At 44.4% G+C, this 15437-nt stretch overlaps 1 protein-coding gene across 1 annotated transcript in view; it reads left to right on the forward strand.

Moving 5' to 3' along the window:
• Positions 1–2031: 2031 nt before the first annotated feature.
• LOC100614186 (zinc finger protein 429-like) overlaps positions 2032–15437 on the forward strand; it is a 54871-nt gene continuing 41465 nt past the window's right edge. Inside the window, 1 exon segment of the mRNA XM_016935567.3 lies at positions 2032–2144. The gene's annotated coding sequence lies outside the window, so the exon portion shown is untranslated.

The following is a 15437-nucleotide window of genomic DNA, read 5'->3' on the forward strand; positions in this document are numbered from 1 at the left end:
CCTTCTCAATAGTGTCCCACCAGTGACCCTCACAGCCAAAGCACACATGGGGCAGAAACACCAATCACCTGCCTGGGACAGCCAGGTGGGCAGGAGCAAGCAGGGACTCCGTGAGAAAACCAGAATGTGTGTTCAAGGGCAGGGGCCGAGGGTTCAGCTGAGTTGGAAAATTCCGTTTCTCTTTCAGAACGTGCTCCTCTCCTGGTATCTGCTTATCTCCTAGAATCTGAGACACAACATAGAGCAACCCCCAGGCCAGCCATGACTGGAGCCTCCCAAGGTGCAGGGAAGGGCCCTGTGCTAGGCCAAGAACCTATCCTGACCAGTTCACCCACCCTGTCCACCAGGTGCAGGCAGAGGCCAGGGACCCCAACTTCAGACAGAGGTAGGCAGCAGGGTCACCGCCTCCTGCAATCCCATGCCGGGGATTACAGGGTCCCTGGGGAGACCTAGCAGTGGCTGGGTTGAGAGATTCAGGCAGGGGGATCCCAGGCGAAAAAGTAAGGGACTGGGCATGTGTGGGGACTAAGAGAGAAGTGTGTGGCTGTCCCTGGAGAAGTGACAGCAAGGCACAGACAAGCTGAGTACCCAGATGCCACACCCAACTGTCAGGTACACAAGCCCCAGAATCCCCTAAGCAGCCCCAGGAAGGGTTTTATTTAATCAAGAAAAAAGTGGTCCCACCTCCACTCACACAGGTACTGGTCCTTACATACGTTAGAGAACAGAACTTTTGCTCTACTCAAGGTCAGGGAAAGGGGGACAATGTCTCTCTACCCCGTGGGTCATAGACCTTGTCCTGCCAGAACACCCACCCTCAGCCCCAGAAAGGTACAGATGACAACCAGGCTGTACATGCCAACCACTGGTGCAACCCGAAAGGGGCTGAGTCCTGTAGGGACTTTGGGCCTGGGGAGTGCTTCCCAGTCACAGAGTCTTTCTAATTGTTTCACTCACTAGCTTTGCCCTTCAGTTTCCCCCACTGTGGCAAAAAGTCAAAATTCTATCCTGCAGGCTAGGGGACCCTGAGAGGTCACCACAGCCCATTAAATGGCTGCAGCATGTGAAAGTGGGGGGCAGTGAGAGGCCTCCCTGCCCTGGGTCTTTTGCCCTAGGACTGATTTTTATCAGGCCAAGGCCAGGCCAGCCTGCTGAGGAAGGCAATATGCCCTGCCTGGGGAACCTTGCTCCCAATTACAGGTCACTACAGTTAAGGACCTCCAATGCATTAGGGCAGGAAAAGGGTGGAATGGGGGTAGAGCAACACTTCATCATAAGGGGCTTGGGTCAACCAATTGTTTTCTTAATTGAGGAAAACAATTCAGACTCCTGTCTGAAGCTGACCACTCAAAGAGATTTCGATTTTCGGATAAGAAAAGGCCCTTGGGTCAGAAAACAAGATATTCTGGTTCTGGACTCTGCAGCTGTCTTGGGTAGGGGACTTTTGCCAGCTTTGTGCTTTCATTGAGCCTAAGGGGGTGGTGGGGGGGCACGCAGAAGGGACTCTGAAGCCAAGGGTGAGAGTCCTGCCTTCCTGTCTCCCCAGCCCACTTTCCAAAAGCAGACGTTGGGCAGCAAAGTTTCTTAACAAAGTCAGAAAAAATAATATCCAGACCAGGCAGGCTAATAAAGTTTACCAGGATTATCCGGCCTAATCATCAAAACAGCCCTGCCATATTCGTCCTCTGGGACAAGTGAGGAAACTGAGGTTGGAGGAGGACACCGGGAGCCTGGCCGGGCCACTGGCAGCCTGGAGACCCAGAGGTCCGGGCATTCACCGCCCTCCAACACCCCGCCCCCCACCCCCAACCCCCGCCCCTTCTTCCCGGCCTCAGGTGACTTCATTCCCAGCTCATTCACTTGTCAATAATTCAGGCCCGCGGGGCCACCAGCCCTCCCTCAAGCACCACCCCCGCACTCATCAGGTGACAACCTCCCTGTGTGTGGCTGCCAGGCTGGGGGTGGGGGTGTCTGTGCTTCCCTCGCCCAATCTGAGAGTGGCCTGTTCCAGGGGGCGGGCTTCCTCTTTGTTTGGCAGCCAGGAGTCTGGAGCGCAGGTGCCGGGCAGGCAGCACTGGGAGCGCTCGGCGACTTGGCTGGAGGCCGAAGGTGCCGCCCCTGGGGAACCAGAGCGCCTTTGCAAGGTGGGCTCGGCGTACACTCCCCTATCCTTCTGTGGCCCCCGGGCCCCTCCTAGAAGACCGTCCTCATCTCCGAGGACCTTGACCGCCAGCAGCCCCACACCCGCTCCCTCTGCCTGGCGTTGGGTGCGCACTTCTAGGGGCAGACGGATCTAAGGAGCCCAGCGGGCTTGACAGGCAGTGGGGCCTCCAGAGACTGTCACCGCGTTATGCTGGCCACTGCCGGGCAGGGGCTGGTCTTAGCTGACACCCTCACCACCGCCCTCCAGATTCCAGCCTCTGACTCTGGCCAATCTGGCCAGGACCTGGGGTCTGGGGCCGGGACAGTGGACGCCCCTGGGCCGGGCTCCCGGCTGGGGCCTCGCACTTGGATGGGGACCTTAAGGCTCCAGGCGCCACACACACCAGTGCGCCCTCTCTGGCCGTGAATTTCGGGGAGAGGCGGCAGCAGAGCCCGCGGGCTGGCCTGGTGGGGACGATCACCTTTTCCCACCTAGTCGCCCTTGCCAGTCCCCGCGTCGCCTGCAGGGCCGCCCCTCCTCCGCCCGCTGGTCCCTCCCCACCCGCAGCTCTCCAGTCCCGCGCGGCTCGGTGGCCAGGGCTCCAAGGCGGGGCCGCACACGACAGCCACTGGCAGGGATAGCGGGGGCAAATTTCCCAGAGCGGGAAGCCTGCCCCAGCCGGCCCTACGGCAAAGATGGCTCTGAATCCGAGCCCCCGACACCCGGCCCAACCCACCCCTACAGCGCCCTGCGTGGCTGGCTGCCAGCCCGTCGGGTACCTGCTCGGTCCCTCGAGCTGGGGGCCCCGGCAGGGCGGGCGCGATCCAAGGCCGCCGCGCGGGGCCAGAGCCCAAACCCCAATCCCAGACCGCAGGGACCCCGCCCTCCAGGTACCGGGACAGGACGGCCTGGCAGGTGGCTGGGGACCGGGGTGAGTACCTGTGGGGGGGTCAAACAACTGGTCAAAAGTGGCTTTTTGATTTCCCAAAGGTAAAGGCTCCTTCGTAATTATGTTTTTTTTTCTTATTTACTTAAAATGGATATAATCTAGATTTACCCGTAATTCTGTCAGTAAATTCGAGCACACTTTTATTAATTTTTCTCAGTTTAACTAGTTCTTTTGTTTGTTTCTATGTTAAGAATTTTAAATTCTACCTGTAATTAGTAGTGTGAATTCAAAAGTATCTGAGACAGGTCTCAATTTAGAAAGTTTATTTTGCCATGGTTAAGGACACACCTGTGACACAGCCTCAGGAGGTCCTGACAACATGTGACCAAGGTGGTTGGGGCACAGCTTGGTTTTATACATTTTAGGGAGATAGGAGACATCAATCAATATATGTAACATGTACATTGTCCAGAAAGGTGGGACAACGTGAACCTGGGTGGCAGCTTCCAGGTCATAGGTAGCTAAAGGACAAATGGCTGATTTTTGTTTTTTGTTTTTTGTTTTTTTTAGTTTCTGATTAGCCTTTCACTGAATACACAATTTACAGCGATAGTCACTTATGCGTTAGTCTGGCTTAGTGAAACAATAGGGCAAAGAAAGCAATCAGATATGCATTTGTCTCAGGTGAGCAGAGGGGTAATTTTTGAGTTCTGTCTGTCCTTTGTACACAGGGACTTTTTTTGTGGGCAAATTGTGAGGGTTGTCTGTAGCCTTTTTATCTTCATAGTTATCTTATTTGGAAATAGAATGGGAGGCAAGTTCCCAGATTGGCTTTTCCTTTTGGCCTGGTGATTTGGGGGTCCAGAGATTCATTTTCCTTTCATATTTCTTCCCTTTTCTTTTTAAAATCTTTCAGAGAAAGCATTTTAGAAAAAAATAAGTCATTGGTTTCAGATTTTGCCTGATCTCTTATGGCTAGAACAGTTTATTCCGAGAAGGGTAGGTCCCACATTATTAGGAAAGATCATTTTTAGCAGGTTGTGAAGTCTCACATCCTTCAAAGAGAAGCAGGGAAAGGAAGAAAGAAAAACAATAAAAACAAAAAAAGCAAGAATAATTTTGGAAAATCAATATAGGTCATATTACTCTGAAGTCTTTACATCAATAGGCAGGTATAAAGGTAGTTTATGTATTTAAATAAGTTGTTTTCTTTTTTTCGAAGTTTAAGTTTGTCTGGCTTCAGTTTGCAGGGCTTTAAGAAAGCACAACTTAGGTTTTAGTTATTTGAAATCAGAAAAAAAATGAAAAAAGAAATAAAAAAAGGAAAAAAAATATGTTTGAGACTTGTAGCCAGGGACATTGTAGAATTTAGTCCAAACTGTAAAAAGTAATAAAAATTGCAAAAAAATCAGTTAAGACCAGAAACTAACTACAGGTGTACTAGAGTTTATTCTGACACAGAATTTTTCTCTCTTTAGTCCCATTTTCACTAAAGACAAATCATAGGACGAACTCACTTGTAAAATAAGTTTTAGTCTTATTATACTTAGCCAGAGAATTTGAATCAAGTCAGCAAGAATAATCATTTCCCTTATAGGCTCCACTTTTTTTCTTATATTGGCCTTGCTGGAACTTTATTTTATTATGGAAGCTCAGATTCAACTTTAATGTCTTAAGCCCATCGTGTGCCTGCAAATACCTGTATTAGTGGGGTGAATATCTCACCTCATTTAAAGAATTTAAAATTGTATTAGTCTTCTTCAGGCTTCAGAAGCAATGCTAGGCTTCTGACCAATACATAAGCTCATGTGGGCTAAGCACCTACATGGAGAGTAAACACCCATCAGTCATGAGAAACTTCAAATAAGACAGGGCATATGCTATAGAACTTCTCAAAACTTGGGAATCTGACCAATTCTCTGTGTTTCAGAACATCCTGAGACACAAACTAAAAGATTAAGCATTATTGACTAAATCTTGAAGGCTGCACATTTGAATGCTAGCTGACAATGTCAGCCACTGGCCCGATAATGTAAGCTGGCAGCCTCCTACTGCTCTCTTGAAGTCTCACCTGTAGAGTAGATGCACTACCCAGGGATTCTTCTAACTGGAACTCCAGATGGCTGTTTTTTGGAACTTCCCAGCACTGCTTGATCTGGATGTAGGTATCCTCCCGAACTTGGTGAATATATATGTGTATATACGTACATATTTTCCTTTTCTCCCACTTTAGCCTTTGCTAAGTTTACCATTATACTGTTTTACTACATTAATCATTAAACTTTTCTCCTAACTGCATTTGAGTGTAATATTGTGGTTTCTCTTGCTCATGAATCGTCAAACCTATGATGAAAGTAAATCTTTCAGCAAAACACCCCCAGGTTACAAAAAACTTGGGCTCCTTGGCCTGTCAGAAAGTGGAATTCTTTACTTACCACAGGTAAGGAACCTGCACAGGAACTGTGTAGAAGAGGTGTAAGGCCAGCTTGTTCGGAGAGCTTATATTATTTCTATAAGCCAACTATGATACCTTAAAGGGGTCTGTATCTGAAAGCATGCCATTCCAGGCAATACCTTGGTAAAACAACCAGTGTCTCCAATTGTGTTCTGTTACAAAAAAAAAAAAAAAAAAAAAGATTTTTTTTTGAGACAGTGTCTTGCTTTGTCACCATGGCTGGAATGCATTGGTGCAATCTCAGCTCACTGCAACCTCTGGCTCCTGCACTCAGGTGATCCTCCCACCTCAGCTCCCAAGTAGCTGGGACTACAGGTGAGTGCCATCATGCCTGGAAAATTTTTATATATTTTTTGGTAGACAGGGGGCATCTCATAATGTTGCCCGGACTGCTCTTGAACTCCTGGGCTCAAGCAATTCACCCAACTCAGCCTTTCAAAGGGCTGGGATTTACAGTTGTGAGCCACTGCACCCGGTAAGAAAATAGATTTTTATTGCACTTAATGCAAATAACTATATTGTTATAAGTTAAGAATATTCACAACAGGGCACAGTGGCTCATGCCTGTAATTCTAGCACTTTAGGAGGCCGAGGTGGGTGGATCACAAGGTCAGGAGATTGAGACCATCCTGACCAACATGGTGAAACTCTGTCTCTACTAAAAATACAAAAATTAGCTGGGCGTGGTGGCGCATGTCTGTTATCCCAGCTACTCAGGAGGCTGAGGCAGGAGAATCGCTTGAACCAGGGAGTTGGAGGTTACAGCGAGCCAAGATTGCACCACTGCACTCCAGCCTAGTGACAGAGCAAGGCTCCACCTCAAAAAAAAAAAAAAAAAAAAAAAAAAAAGGAATACTCACAACTAGTTTTCAAATTTTGGAGAAATCAGGTGGAGAGAATTATGCTCCAAATTTTGTTTATAATAATATATTTTACTCAATCTAATTCTCTGTTCAAGTTGCCAAGAACCTGGACACCCTCCACTAGTAACACTTCCTCTATGCTGCATAACTTTTGTAGTACAGAGTTGTATATCTTTTAAATAATCTACATTATCTGACTTTTTCCATGATACATTTTGTATTTTGTATCCAGTTTGAAAAGCATTTTTATTATCTGTGCAAATAAATATATTCTCACTTATTTTCAGCTGATAACCTTAGCCACATATTTTTAAAATATTTTTTAATTATCTGTAAGATGACATAATAATCTTACTTTATATGTTCTGAGTGAACATGTAAGTATCTGGACACTATGCAATCAACTAATTTTTATAATACATTTCAAGTGCTTCTTTTATCAGACACTCTACTTATTTTAAATGCATCCTTTTAAAATACATTCTGTGAATGGATAAAGAATGACCAGATGTCATAAATATATGCGAAGGTAAATGTAGATTTTGAAATGTAGATTTCAAAATCACAGAGAATGGCCACTTTTTAACCTTTTATTGTAATTAAATAAAATAACAGATTTTCCATCTTTTTTTTTTTTTTTGAGATAGAGTTTCTCTCTGTCACCCAGGCTGGAGTGCAGTGGTGAGATCTCGGCCCACTGCAACCTCCACCTCTCAGGTTCAAGTGATTCTCCCGCCTCAGCCTCCCAAGTAGTTGGGATTATAGATGCCCACTACCATGCCCGGATAATTTTTGTATTTTTAGTAGAGACGAGGTTTCACCATGTTGGCCAGGCTGGTCTTGAACTCCTGACCTCAGGTGATCTGCCCGCCTCCGTCTCCTGAGTGCCGTGTTTACAAGCGTGAGCCACAGCAACCAGCATGTTTAGGGGTTTTAAAAAGCCCCCCGGGTGATTTTTACATGCTGGCTGGGGTAAAAACAATTGGTTCAGGGTGGGGGATGCTTTCACTGTGTGTGATTTCCATGTGTGCTGCAGAGATTTGTCCCATGGCAGCTTCTGACTTTGGGGTCTTGAAAAGCAGCTCTGGCATTTTAAAAATCAAAAGACAGGATGGGGGTGGTGGTTTATGCCTGTAATCCCAGCACTTTGGGAGGCCGAGGCGGGTGGATCACCTGAGGTTAGGAGTTTGAGATCAGCCTGACCAACATGGTGAAACCCCATCTCTACTTAAAATACAAAAATTAGCTTAGCCTCAGCTACTCGGGAGGCTGAGGTTGGAGAATCACTTGAACCCAGGAGGGGGAGGTTGCAGTGAGCCGAGATCGGGCCACTACACTCCAGCCTGGGTGACAGAGTGAGACCCTGTCTATAGTCACTTGATTTCAAGTTAAGAGGTTGTTTCAGGCAAAGTACTTTTAGTAAGTGTTGAAAATCATAAATAGCCTACAAATATCAAACCTGGTTTAACTTTTTTTTTTTTTTTTTTTTTTTGAGATGAAGTCTCACTCTGTCGCCCAGGCTGGAGTGCAGTGGCGCCATCTCAGCTCACTGCAATCTCCAGCTACTGAGTTCCAGCGATTCTCCCGCCTCAGCATCCCGAGTAGGTGGAATTACAGTCGCCCACCACCATGCCCGGCTAATTTTTTTTATATTTTTGTAGGGACGGGGTTTCACCATGTTTGTTGGTCAGGCTGCTCTGGAACTCCTGACTTCAGGTAATCCAGCCATGGCCTCCCAAAGTGCTGGGATTACAGGTGTGAACCACTGGGCCCAGCCTATTTTGAGATTTTGTTTTTGTTTTTGTTTTTGTTTTTGTTTTTGTTTTGAGACAGAGTCTCTCTCTGTCGCCCAGGCTGGAGTGCAATGGTGCGATCTGGGCTCACTGCAACCTCCGACTCCCTGGTTCAATCGATTCCCCTGCCTCAGCCTCCTAGGTAGCTGGGATTACAGGCACATGCCACCATGCCCAGCTAATTTTTGTATTTTTAGTGGAGACAGGGTTTCACCATGTTGGCCAGGATGGTCTCGATCTCCTGACCTCGTGATCCACCCGCCTCGGCCTCCCAAAGTGCTGGGATCACAGGCATGAGCCACTGCACCCAGCCCTATTTGAGCTTTTGACATAATTGCCAGGCTTCCCGAAATCAAATTTCAGCTTAAAAATTGTCTTCTTTTTGACTCTTAACTTTTGGGTGCTACAGAGCACCAACGCAGCATCTAAAACAATGATAAACAGAATTACTTGATATGTTTAATTACATGGGAAGCATTGTCAAATTAAAAACACTTTTTGGGTCAGGTGTGGTGGCTCATGCCTGTAATCCTAGCACTTTGGGAGGCTCAGGCAGGTGGATCACTTGAGGTCAGGAGTTTGAGATCAGCCTGGCCAATGCGGTGAAACCCTGTCTCTACTAAAAATACCAAAATTAGCTGGGCATGGTGGCCCGCTCCTGTAATCCCAGCTACTCAAAAGGCCGAGGCAGGAGAATCGCTTGAACTCAGTAGCTGGAGGTTGCAGTGAGCTGAGATTTTCCCACTGCACTCCAGCCTGGGTGACAGAGCTAGAGTTCCTCTAAAAAAAAAAAAAAAACCCAAGAATTAAATAAAAATGATGTTTGACCTTCAACTTATATTTTAATAAATATGTGATTATTTATATCAAAATCATATGAAATTTCAAAAATTTTATATATCTGAGTATATTATAGTAGTCATAATTGTGGTGATTTTGATAAATTATTGTAGGCCACAGATATAATCAATTTTTGTTTCTTTATAACCATTTTAAGTTATTTCCACAGTTAATGGTTTAATTCTGACGTAGTTTCTAAAAACCTCAAAAGCTTACAAAATCCTAGAGTATTATGTCTTTAAGGAGGTTCATGAAAAGTTGGAAAAGGCCCACACAAATTGAGTACAGGTTTCTGACCATTTTAGGATCATATTATTTATTCTGCGTAAGGCTTGTGAGAATTCTAATAAACAGACCAATTCTTATAAAACTGCTAACCTAGGCAAATCAAAAGTATTTGAATATTAGGAAAATACTCTGTGTAAAATAATGTGGCAGAGTATTTTAAGATATTATGCTAAAACAGCCTGTACAAAAATTTTTTAGATATACCATTTTAGTAAACTCTGTGGTCTAAGTCAAACTACCTATGATAACCCCTCAGTTATCAGAGCTATGCTCCTAAATTGGAGAAACAAACCTAGTATTTAAGAGGACATAAATTTAATGTTAAGTGTGGACTCATTAAGAACCTAGACAGCCAACAGCCACTTACTCATTCCTGAGTTCTTAAAACTTCCACTATTAACAGCTCCGCATTCCATTACTCATCACAGAAGAGATAAAATAATCTAAATTGAATATAAATTAAGTGTGTGTGTGGTGATTATTCTATAATAAATTACGAAAATAGGTTAAGACCAATGTTTTCTCATCAAACATTTAATCCTGAGAAGACAATCAAAACTTCATGTACGTTTCTGCTACCTGATGGGCCATTTAATCATGGATACAAAAATTTTATTCAATTATCATTTTTAATACATATTTTCTGGTAATATAAAAGCTTTCTTATGCAAGAAAACTGATGTTATAACAGTAGCTAAAAGGATATAAAGAAATACATTTTTCTCATGGAACATTTCTGAAAAAGCCTCCAATGTTAAAGATGTTTATTTCACTAGACAAGTTGTAAAACTGTTACATAAGGAATTACAGATACAATAGTATTGTGCAAAGCTAACTACATTGACTGGATTGCTTTTGTAATTGCAGATTGATGACAATCAGATCCACTGAGAGAGGAAAAAATATGTTGGCCTGGCGGGTGTGGTTGCTCATGACCGCAATCCCGGCACTCTGGGAGGCCAAGGTGCATGGATCAGGTTAGGAGTTCGAGCCCAGCCTGGCCAATATGGTGAAACCCCGTCTATACTAAAAATACAGAAATTAGTCGGGCATGGTGGTACGCACCTGTAGTCCCAGCTATTTGGGAGGCTGAGGCAGAACAATCGCTTGAACCCGGGAGGTGGAGGTTGCAGTGAGCCAAGATCGTGCCACTGCACTCCAGCCTGAGTGACAGAGTGAGACTGCATCTCAAAAAAAAAAAAAAAGTTGGCCCATATAATATACTCATTGGAAGGCCTATGCACCTAATAAAAGCTCATGTATCTTCTGCTACTGAAGTCCAGTGTTTTTTTTTTTTTTTTTAATTTACTTTAAGTTCTGGGATACATGTGCAGAACGTGCAGGTTTGTTACATAGGTATATGTGTGCCATGGTGGTCTGCTGCACCTATTGACCCATCTTCTAAGTTTTGCACCCTTGCCCCCCACCTCCCAACAGGCCTTGGTGTGTGTTGTTCCCTTTCCTGTGTCCATGTGTTCTCATTGTTAAACTCTCACTTATGAATGAGAACATGAGGTGTTTGGTTTTCTCTTCCTGTGTTTGTTTGCTGAGGATGAGACCTTCCAGTTTCATCCATGTCCCTGTAAAGGATATGATCTCATTCTTTTTTATAGCTATGTAGTATTCCATGGTGTATGTGTACTACATTTTCTTTATCCAGTCTATCATTGATGGGCATTTGGGTTTTCCATGAAAGTCTAATATTTCTTTTTTTTTTTTTCAGACAGAGTTTCACTCTTGTTGCCCAGGCTGAAGTGTAATGGCATAATCTCAGCTCCCTGCAACCTTGGCCTCCTGGGTTCGACCGATTCTCCTGCCTCAACCTCTCAAGTAGCTGGGATTACAGACGCCCACCACAATGCCCAGCTAATTTTTTGTATTTTTAGGAGAGATGGGGTTTCACCATGTTGGCCAGGCTGGTCTCAAACTCCTGACCTCAGGTGGTCCACCCACCTCGGCCTCCCAAAGTGCTAGGATTACAGGCGTGAGCCACTGCTCCTGGCCAGAAGTCTAATATAGCATATTTTCACCAAGTGAAGAAAGTCTTGAAGAGTCTATTGACTGAGGATAGTAGAACCCTTTATAATCTAGAATCCAGAGACTGAGTCTTACTGCCATCTACCCTGAAGCAAGACTTCAAGACCTTGAACATTGGGTTCATAGTCTCACAACTTAGAAGGGCCTATCCAAACTCTTTCAATTGTAAACTCATAGGAGGTCTTAAGCAAAGGTAAGCAGGAAAGTTTCTCCTCAAAAGAAGATAGCAATCTTGATCTAGACAGCTTTCTTTATAAGATCAAAAATCAAGGCCGGGCGCAGTGACTTACGCCTGTAATAACAGCACTTTGGGAGGCTGAGGTGGGTGGATTACGAGGTCAGGAGTTGAAGACCAGCCTGGCCAACATGGTGAAACCCTGTCTCTACTAAAAATACAAAAATTAGCAATTAGCCGGGTGTAGTGGTGTGCGCCTGTAATCCCAGCTACTCAGGAGGCTGAGGCAGGAGAATTACTTGAACCTGGGAGGCGGAGGTTGCAGTGAGCCAAGATTGCACCACTGCACTCCAGCCTGGGCAACAGAGCAAGACTCCATCTCAAAAAAAATAAAATAAAATAAAAAGTATAAAAATTAGCTGGGCATTGTGACACGTGCCTATAATCCCAGCTACTCAGGAGGCTGAGGCAGGAGAATTGCTTGAATTGGGATCAGAGAGGCAGAGTTTGCAGTGAGCGGAGATTGCACCACTGCACTCCAGCGTGGGCTACAGAGCGAGACTCCGTCTTGAAAGAAAAAATCAAGACATCTCTGCTATCATAGCAGAGTTTGTTCACAGTTTTCTAATAGCTCTACAAACAACAGAAATAAAAAAGGAATCTCTTGTATGCACTCATGGGGTATACTCATAGGTAGAGAATTTTGCTGACAACATTATATATAACAAAACTTTTGCCTTGATAGGTAAAAGATGAAGGGCTAATGTGGGTGAGAAGTTTTAATGAAACATTTGTTGCCTCATAATTTCAGAAAAAGAATATTGATCCACTGCTTTAAACTTACTTCATAAGTTAAAAATAACTTCTTCAGAATGGGTTAAAGAGCATTGCCAGCAGGCCATTAGTCTTCTGAATGGGCATCATTTGTTAGATCATTTTTTCCATGGCTTAGCATAAATGAAGCAATGGTAAGAAATTTATCCCCGAAAATAGGGCTCTATAGCAGATTCTAATGTAAAGACTATGGTTACGCAACAGGTGTTAAATGTTGTTACTAAAGTTGTGCTAAATAATAGAATTTCTTTTGATTACTTACTGGATAAACAGAGAACTACCTGTGCTGTTGCTGATACTTGTAGTTGCACATGGTAGAATACATTGGGTATTACAAAGATGCAATTGTAGGGGATTAATGAACAGGCTGCTTGGTTGAAATGAGATCATTTATCTAGCTAATTATTTAATCTATTGAATTTTAGTTGGTTGTTCATGGGGACCCTGGCTAAGAAGCATGGTTTCAACTTTTTTTTTTTTTTTTTTTTCTGAGACAAAGTCGCACTCTGTAGTCCAGGCTGGAGTGCAGTGGCATAATCTCGACTCACCGCAACCTCCACTTCCTGGGTTCAAGTGATTCTCCTGCCTCAGCCTCCCGAGTGGCTGGGATTACAGGTGCACACCACTGCACCTGGCTAATTTTTAGTATTTTTAGTAGAGACAGGGTTTCACCATGTTGGCCAGGGTGATCCTGAACTCCTGACCTCAGGTAATCTGCCCTCCTCGGCCTCTCAAATTGCTAATATTACAGGCATGAGCCACTATGCCCGGCCGGTTTCAACTCTTGGTATTATCCTCCTGAAAATCAAAATAGTAGTCTCCCTACTGCACCGTATTCTCTCAAAAGTTATAAAGGTTTGCATGCAGTCATCTCTAGAATGTCAAATGGTGTCTTTTTAATGGGAATGACAGAAACTCAAAGACATATGTGACTATGAAGACACCATAACCTGTGAATAACATTATAAGGACAAAACCCCTAAATAATGGAAATTGAGAGTGGCACTAAGGCCCTGAGTTTTGGTCACACTCTGACCTACGTAAGAACTTTACCAAAAAGGGAGAGTTTTAAAAACAAAGTTGGCTCAGCGCGGTGGCTCACACCTGTAATCCCAGCACTTTGTGGGCCGAGGAGGGCAGATCACAAGGTCAGGAGATCGAGACCATCCTGCCAAGAGGGTGAAACCCTGTCTCTAACAAAAATACAAAAATTAGCTGGGTGTGGTGGTGCGTGCCTGTAATCCCAGCTACTTGGGAGGCTGAGGCAGGAGAATGGCTTGAACCCACAAGGCAGAGGTTTCAATGAGCCGAGATCACACCACTGCACTCCAGCCTGGCGACAGAGCAAGACTCTGTCTCAAAACAAAAAGTTATTGGAGTCCATCATTGTAAACTGAGCTTGTGCACTAGTTCCAAACAGACCAAACCAAACTGAACCAAAACAAGTCACTTGTGCTAAATGTGACATAATCAAACTGAAAATTTAAGAAAATAGGTAGATCCTAAAACAGGCCAGGTTTATATTTTTCTTCTGGAAACAGCAGATTTCAACACAAGGAAGCCCCTTCTAACCTTTTAAAAATAAATAATAGGCCTGGCGCAGTGGCTTATGCCTGTAATCCCAGTACTTTGGGAGGCTGAGGCAGGCGGATCACCTGAGGTCAGGAGTTCGAGACTAGTCTGGCCAACATGGTGAAACTCTGTCTCTACCAAAAATACAAAAATTAGCCAGCAGTGGTGGCAGGCACTTGTAATCACAGCTACTTGGGAGGCCCAGGCAGGAGAATTGCCTGAAGCCAGGAGGTGGAGGTTGCAGTGAGCCGAGATCACACCATTGCACTCCAGCCTGGGTGACAGAGCGAAACTTCATCTCAAAAAATAAAAACACAAATAAAATAAAATAACCTGAATCCATGTTTCCACTTAAAAAAACCCCACAGTTCTTCTTTTTTACAGTAGGATTTGACACTAAATAAGTACATTTTTATTTTTATTTTTTGAAACAGTCTTGCTTTGTCGCCCAGGTTGGACTGCAGTGGTGCGATCTCGGCTCATTATAACCTCCGCCTCCCCAGTTCAAGTGATTCTCCTGCCGCAGCCTCCCAAGTAGCTGGGATTATAGGCACTTACCATCATGCTCGGCTAATTTTTGTATTTTTGTAGAGACAGGGTTTCACCATGTGGGCCAGCCTGGTCTTGAACGCTGACCTTAGGTGATCTGCCTGCCTCGGCCTCCCAAAGTGCTGGGATTACACACGTGAGCCACCATGCCAGGCCAATAAGTACATTTTTGATGGTGACGGAGTGATATTAATATCTAAAGTTGGTTTTTTTTTTTTTTTTTTTGAGATGGAGTTTTGCTCTTATTGCCCAGGCTGGAGTGCAATGGCGCGATCTCAGCTCACGCGCAACCTCTGCCTCCCGAGTTCAAGCAATTCTCCTGCCTCAGCCCCTCTAGTAGCTGAAATTACAGGAATGCACCACCATGCCCAGCTAATTTGTATTTTTAGTAGAGACAGGGTTTCTCCATGTTGGTTAGGCTGGTCTTGAACTCCAGCTCAAAAAAGAAAAAAAAAAAAAAAATTATGGGAGTCACCACAAAAATATTAAAGAATTTAATCAAAGAGAGTTGTTCAAAAATTATAGGGCACCCCTATGGGTTGTAGTTTGTGGTCCATTGCAGGGGCTTTAAGAAAAGACTTTTATAAGGTGCATGATGAAAAAATCCAAATTCAGTAATCAGATATAGTTACGTAGTTTCCTAATTTCCACCTTGAGCCTACAAATTTCCTGGTTATGCAATCAAAGCTTAATTGGCAGATTATAGTTGGTTAAACTTGAATTTTGTTTCCTCTAATGTAGTAATTTATAAAAAATCGAACTCATTTGAGTTCGATTTTTTTTTAAATAGGAATCCTTCTTTTCTCTTCTCTCTTCTCTTCTTTTCTTTGCTTCTCCCTCCCTTCCTTCTTTCTTTCTTTCTTTCTTTTTTTTTTTTTTTTGAGACGGAGTTTCGTATTTTTTTTTTTGTTGCCCAGGCTGGAGTGCAGTGGCGCGATCTCAGCCAACGGCAACTCCGCCCCCCGGGTTCAAGCGATTCTCCTGCCTCAGCCTCCCGAG

The sequence above is a fragment of the Pan troglodytes genome, chromosome 20 (assembly GCF_028858775.2).
Source record: "Pan troglodytes isolate AG18354 chromosome 20, NHGRI_mPanTro3-v2.0_pri, whole genome shotgun sequence".
NCBI classification, from domain to species: Eukaryota; Metazoa; Chordata; class Mammalia; order Primates; family Hominidae; genus Pan; species Pan troglodytes.